Consider the following 7,726-nt stretch of genomic DNA (forward strand, 5'->3'; position numbering starts at 1 on the left):
TATTTTTAAAAATGGCAATATTTTTTTTTTAGATCGCTTTAGGGAAAAAAAGTTGACGGGTGATTATTAAAAGAATGTAACTTACAACAAAATTTATTAAATGGTCAAAAATACTGAGTGCGCATATAAGCAAAACTAAAAAAAAATATGGCTCTTCTTTGGCACCCCGAAAAAAAATCATAATACAAAAAAAATTGGAATCAGTACAAAGTATGGCCTCCACGCTGGTTTATTAAGGCCCTACATCTATCGTGCATCGACAAAATGAGATTGGCAATGTCTTGTTGAGGTACATTTGCCCATTCAGCGATTAAAAGCTCTCTCAATTAAAACGTTGTGTGAATGTTCCTCATATGCGGAGTATTTCTTCGTTGAAGCATGCCCCACACATGCTCGATGGGATTCAGGTCCGGTGATTGTGCTGGCCATGGTAATACATCAACTCCTTCGTTGGTGAGCCAGTCAGTCACTAGACGCGCGACATGTGGACGAGCATTATCGTGCATTAGGTGGAAGTTTTCACCAACAGCACCAGCAAACGGACGGACGATAGGTAGAAGAATGGTTAGAAGAATGGTGTCGAGGTACTGTCGAGCTGTGAGGGAGCGATTTGGAAAAACGAGATCGGTTCTGCCGCCGATCATGATTCCGCCCCATAGCATTACTGTACCACCTTTGTATGTGTGGACTTCCTGGACGTGTCTCAAACGTTCATTATTTCCAGATCGTCTCCACAGTCTTACTCGACGAGAATCTGGATGAAATCCAAATCTGGATTCGTCTGTAAACAAAACTGTGGCCCAATCATTTGCATCCCAGTTTTGATGTTCTTGACACCACTCTAATCTTCTACCGCGATTGCCTCTCGACAAAGGTGGACATCTAAGTGGCCTTCTGTTGTGGAAATCTGCTTCATGCAGTCGATTTCTGACAGTATCACGACCAATGGTTACCTGGTGCGTCTGCTGCAACACGTTAACCAACTCAGGTGCTGTGATTGTCGGTTGTCTTCTTGCGGTTAAGACCAAAAATCGGTCTTGAACTGCAGTTGTAGCACGTTCTCGCCCTGGATGTTGTTCGGCTGGACTGCCAGTTTCACGGAAACGCCGCCACAATCGACTGATAACACTTTGGGAGACCCCCAAACGAAGAGCTACATCATTTTGTCGCATGCCACCTTGAAGAAGCCCTACAGCTCTATTCATCTCAGCCAATGGTAAGTGATGGCGTTCCATGTTAAAGCACAATATTTCCAGTTTAATTGCTGAGCAAGAACTGCATAGAATGTACAAACTCGACACTTTCAGATTATTCATTTTAGCCGAAAACCTACAGTTTGTAAAAAACTTGATAAAAGATTAGTTACCGTTTTTGCAGGCTTTGTTCAACCCATAGAAATCTACAGGGTGGTCGAGTGTACCAATTTAATCGAAATTAAACGACCTCATGCATTTATTTTTATGATATTTAGTATGTTATAAAAATATCCCTAGACTTTTCCGATGTGTGTATTTTCAATCATCACTCTGTTATTTGAATCCCTACTTTCCCACTCATCTATATAAACGAAATATTTATTATATATATTATATTATATACATAGTTATTGTGATTCTTATTTAATCAGAAATGATTATTGAATAACAAAATTAGTTAGCTCCCTAACTATATTATTAAAGGTATGTTGCACTATATCGTTTATTTGAACTATACTTTTTCTGATCCACATTAAAATACAGAGAAAAGTAAAGGTTTTCATTCGCTGTCTCTGAATCAACTCCAAATTTTTTCAAATCGATTGATATTCCAATCCTTTCTCAAATGCAACTGGTTTCAGAAAATAGACTCTCGTCACCGAGAAATAAATCTGAAGAGAGTTGAAGTTTTGGACATTCAACTTTCATGTGAATAATTAGGATATTAATTATCAACAGGTAGTTGAAATTTTTCGCATGTTTTAATAAGCCAATATGTTAAAATTAATGTGTACTGCACTGTTAAAATTGAGTGAACTGAAAAAAGATGAGAAATCAATATTTCCTCGTGTATAAAATTATTCTGCGAACATTTTTTAACTATTTTTTTCGAAAACAACAAAGAAAATTTACAAAGTTGAGTGAACCTGATAGTGGCGGCGAGGCTTGAGTATATTAATAATGGCCGCCCAAGAAAATTTTATCTGGTAGACCGACTGAAGCAAAATACCGTTCCGTATAATAGACCAAACCATTTTCGTGAAAAGGGGAGTAAGCAACCTTTCCAAAGTCTTACAACGAGCTGAAACGGTCACGTGTGCATAGTATTCCGCTCGTGTCGCACCCGTCTTGGTTAGCATAAGTGCGACTCTGTCTCAACAGCGTTCTGACGTGGTGAAAAATAAATTCGAAAACGCAACTCTCTCAATCATCAGCTTTGAACTCTCAACATTTGGAGAAAAAAATGCGGAAGATCGATTTAATATGCCTGCCCAGAATACACCAGTAAATTTATTTGGGGATTTGACGATTATCAAAAAGTTTGTGCGCTCTTTTGAATTAAATATTGAAATTAAGATATCGCGGGTTTTGTTTTGGCGCTCTTGTACTACGCATGCGCCATGCGAAAAATCCCGAACAGGTCTGATCTTAGTGAGTGAGAAGACGATCTGGCTGCTTATCTCATTACCATTACTCATGTCATTTACTGCAGAAAAAACAATTTTCCGGGCGAATCTTTCCACTCAACAAAAACACCTATAGAGGTGAGAACGATTGCGAAAAGTTCAATAATATAAGTGCCACTTACCTTTCTTTAACCTCTCTTGTTCTTGGGAAGCTTCTTCAGCTGTTAAATCACCAGGTTTCAAAACTACAATCGTTGGTTGTTCTTCTGCGGTATCTTGTAAATCTTCTTCTGAGACTTCACCGTAATCCTCACGCTTAATTAAAAAAAAACTATGATAAGGTAAACGAAAAGAAAAATGTAACATAACCTACTTTAGTGTCAACTGTTGGACCTTCTTTATAACCTGCTTGCAGTTTGAGTTTCTTCAAAAAACTGGGTTCGTCGGGTTTTATGAAAGCTACGTGCCTTTTTGACATTGCTTCATTGGACAAACTCGGAAATAAATAATCGAAACTCTTGTAGAATTTCGTGAAGCACGATTCGCCCTACGCACAGTGGGGCCAGAACCACGAACCGACTGCGAGTAACACAAAATTGAAACGTTTCTACTCCACGGCATACGCTGATGCCGGTTTTGCGTTTTACCCTTCTCAGTTATTTTCTACTCGTCGCGGTATCCCTCATTCATTTTCCTACTATGTCAGCTCTAGAAAATGCGTGTTTTCGACACACTTAGAAAGTTTATCGCACAGATATAATATCCCCTCTTTCAACAAATCGTAGTTATTTTATTATATTTTTCGTTTAATTTTATATTTTCATGATTCTAAAGCCCCCTCCCTTCACTGTTACGGTAATATATCGATTGGAGATGATATACAGGGCGAATCAAAAAGTGGAATGCTTTCTCGTTTTAAAATAAATAAATTATTTCAACTGAATCTTAGATGTACAGCAACTGAACTGGGATACATAATCACTTCAAAACTATACATCGGTCAATCATCTAGTCATTATATCAATTCATTTCATGTTCGTTTACCTTTTATTCGATATATTATACATATTCATGTATTATTTCGTAATAGCCACCACTCATTATCGTTCGACTCCTGATGCTTGCAATTCTAATACCTATTTCACTTCTTTTTTCTTCGTTTCATTCAAACTAGCCATACTGCCATGCTTTTTTAAGTATATTATGTGATTTTTTTTCTTTTCAAACGACTTGATTCAGTTCTACGGAAGCGCAGAAGGGCCATATATTATTATTATTATTATTTGTTACTCGGAAATTACGACTTTGAATCTGGAAATTTCGACTTCAATCTCGAAATTTCGATTTCAATCTCGTAATTTAGACTTCTATTCAAAATTACGAGAATAAAGTCACAATTTTGAGTTCAAAGCTGTGATTTTAGTCCAGTCATTTAAGGTTTCATCTGCGGAAAAATTCCTACTGAGCTGAATTTTGGTATAAACCTTCATTATGGCGTTTTAATGAAGATGTGAAAAATCGACATTGATATCGTGCCGGCTAAAAAGTTATAAGGGTCAAAAGGTCACGAAAATCAGATTTTTGGGAATATCTCGCGACCTATAGCTCGGAGGTTAATAAAGATCATTATAAAAATTATTCCTCATACAATTATCTACAAAAAATGTCTGTTGCATTTTTCTGTAAAGTCAACCGTTTTCGGACTAGAGCGCTGAGAAAGCGACTACATTATGATATTGCACTCGTAGGCATAATCCATGAACTGTATAATAAAAGGTTTTTTTTTTATTTTATGCTCGATAATTTTTTTATTTGTACATTGAAAAATGGGGAAAAAAATATTGTATATAATTTTCTTTTATATTCATTCGTCGTCGATATCCTCAATTTCAACTTCATCAAAAGTTGCTGACAAAACATCGGGTGGACTTATTGCTGTATTGAAATCAACATCTTCATCATTTTCTTCACTAGTGGACTCTGCGTTTAAACATGACTGACCACGACAATGTCCACAAGCTTTAGAACATCTCAATCCAATTTTTTTACATCCACATTTGCCGCCACAACCTTTTGTACAATTACAAAAGATTGTGTTTAGTAGATCACCGGGTGCTGGTGGCAAAAAAGTTGTTATTGGTTGTTATATATTATTTTTCAACACCCAACCCCACTGTTCTGGATCAAATTTCTTTTCCTAGTCAGGTTTGTATTTGATAAATATGCTGTTGAGCTGCTGAAGAAGAGGGTGGTAATAATTGAAATTTCACAGCTGTGCTTTGTCTTGTTAGTTTAGCAAAACTGCAGTATCTGTAATTGTCAATTGAATTTTTTGATTTTGGAGCACCGTACATTGCTAGCAGAAAATGTATTCCAGCATTGACAAGGGCATTTCGAGCACAATTTTCTTGTTGGAAAATTTCTGCAGAATTGTGTGAATCGGGCCTTTTTTCAAACATCTTCATGACTTCCATTTTTCCTTTCCCAAAAAGTGTTGAAGTTTTGTCACAGAAACAGAATATTTTTCTTTCAGTGTAGATACTTGTTGAGGCTCTCAGTCGAGTATTTTTTTTGTTTCAACATTAGAACTTCCATCGATTCATTGAAGTGCACTTCACAAAAGATGTAGAAACGGCTGCGGTTCGTCTTAGTTGTTCCATCGCTTTGATATTTTTACTGGTATCGGAGTAACCATCAAAAATGACAACAGTATTTTGACCATAGTTGTTTGATAAATAATAAATATATTTGTTAATGGTAATATTGAATGTATAATTTTTTTGCCATACAACACGATGCATAAGAAATCCACCATCAATTATTCATGTATGTTTTAAGAAAACTTAAGTACATTGATAAAAAGCAATAGAGTTGACACCTTATATGTATACGGTATACAATACCCTATATGAGTAAATGCTACTCGCTTTCTCAGCGCTCTAGTCCGAAAACGGTTGACTTTACAGAAAAATGCAACAGACATTTTTTGTAGATAATCGTATGAGAAATAATTTTTATAATGACCTTTATTGACCTCCGAGCCATAGGTCGCGAGATATTCGCGAAAAACTGACTTTCGTGACCTTTTGACCCTTATAACTTTTTTAGCCGGCACGATATCAATGTCGATTTTTCACATCTTCATTAAAACGCCACAATGAAGGTTCATACCAAAATTCAGCTCAGTAGGAATTTTTCCGCAGATTGAGGTTTGAAAAACCTAAAATGACTGGAGTATTGGACAACGCGGCGATAAAACAGAAAGAAATTGTTCAGTAGTAGCTATCAAATGTTGGGAAAGCTTGTCACAGCAGTAATTAAAACGCATAGTTTCAAAACTGATAACAATCCATACTTTATTTACAACTAATAAATGAAACTTCAACAATAATAATAATAATGAAAAATAACGAACAATGAAATATATTTCCACAAAGAAGGTGTTCGAAATATCTACCAGCTTCTCCTACATACTGGGGCTACCTTTTCTGAACGTTTTTTGGCGAATTGATTAAGTCAATAGGAGTGAGAGATGCAAAACTTTGCATTACTGTCGCTTCCAATTCGTATCTAGAATTGGTCGTCAATTCAAAAATATGAGATCTTTCAACCTGCCGCAGAGGTAAAAGTCCATAGGCGTTAGGTCCGGTGGCCTGGCAGGCCAACAGGTGGTTTTTTGGTTGGCTATCTAATTATTACCAGAATTTGCAGCCAAAAAATTGGTGACAATTGCAGTGTTGTGAGGCGAAGCCCAGTCTTGTTGAAAATATGTTTTCCTGAGCTCCATTACTGGCAATTCATCAACAAGGGTAAATCGCCTCAAGTCATAAAGCTGAAAAGATGCAAAAATTTGAAATTTGGAAAAAATTAACAGCATCTATGTATAGAGTACAAAATTCTCTATCAGTCGGTATATACTACGGCCACCGACAATGCTACGACACAGTAGAATAAATATTTATCGAGATATGGAGCTACAAAAACACATGACAATAAAACGGACAAAACTTTCCAAACAACCAAATACTAATTCGACTAAGTACTCAATAACAATACTTAGAAAAAGACAATATAACCTTGATCAGTTCTTTCTGCTCTTTAATGCCAATTTTCACGAGCTACTTATCCAAAACCTCGTGATAATATTCTTTCAGTTTTTATGATATATCTGTAGGTACATATTAGGAAAAATTGTATAAGAAATTGAAGTGATAAGCGAAGTTTCCTTGTTTCGATTCATTTGAGTATATAAAAAATGTTACAACCAACATTTTTTATATTTGAAATTTGTCTTCAACAATGCCATCGGCATCTATCAGTAAATTTCAGAATATGGTAGTACTTTGGAATATGTTTTCTTTTTTGACTGATGGGTACGAAAATTCTTACCTCTATCAAAGTCCCTCTCTGATTCATAGATGTCACTTAGATACACACTGGTTCAGCCTTAGACAAGAGAAGGGAGGCCTTGTGACAATGCCCTTGTGTGAAAAGACCTCACCTAAGGATTTACCTCCCATCATTTCAAACAACGGTTTTAATTTTCAATGGGAACTCTGCCATCTACTGTTGAATTTTATTTACACCGAGTAGAGAACTATAGATATGTAGAATCCCTTTCTTCTCAATTCAAGGGAATGGAATGATTGCGTCTTTGAATATAGACTTACAGACTATATCCAGACTATATACAGACTATGTCCATTGCGTCATTGTTTGAAAACAAATAAAATTTGAAGAATTTGACCATTAGTTAAAGAAAATTATTTCATGATCATATTATATCTTCTATCTATAAGAACAGAAGGAGCCAAAACATCGCAAAACGAACATGAAATTTCTAAACCAATCCAAAATCAAACATACATTTCTAAGCCACTTAAATAGCTGTTAAATGTAAAACTATCGTATTGACATCTTGCCCTCTCATGGTCTCGCTGATGGTTTCTATACTCAGTATAGACACGCCTGAAAAAGCTACTGTTTAGTGAAACACGTGTTGCGTTTTTGTAAAACTGATTGGTGTATATCTCACATTACAGTGTTTCTTGAACTCAGATTTAAACGAACACACCTGATTTGTGTTTACACAGAATAGTAAACACTATTCTGTGAATTTATTGC

At 35.9% G+C, this 7,726-nt stretch overlaps 1 protein-coding gene across 1 annotated transcript in view; it reads right to left on the bottom strand.

The window, feature by feature from the left end:
* MEP-1 (zinc finger protein MEP-1) overlaps positions 1–2,917 on the bottom strand; it is a 41,375-nt gene extending 38,458 nt beyond the window's left edge. The window contains exon 1 of the mRNA XM_074172169.1: positions 2,785–2,917. The gene's annotated coding sequence lies outside the window, so the exon portion shown is untranslated. The remainder of the gene's footprint in view (positions 1–2,784) is intronic.
* Positions 2,918–7,726: the final 4,809 nt, after the last annotated feature.

Source organism: Leptinotarsa decemlineata, unplaced genomic scaffold (genome assembly GCF_025532065.1).
Source record: "Leptinotarsa decemlineata unplaced genomic scaffold, Ldec_3_MD MMD2_tig00000035_RagTag_RagTag, whole genome shotgun sequence".
NCBI classification, from domain to species: Eukaryota; Metazoa; Arthropoda; class Insecta; order Coleoptera; family Chrysomelidae; genus Leptinotarsa; species Leptinotarsa decemlineata.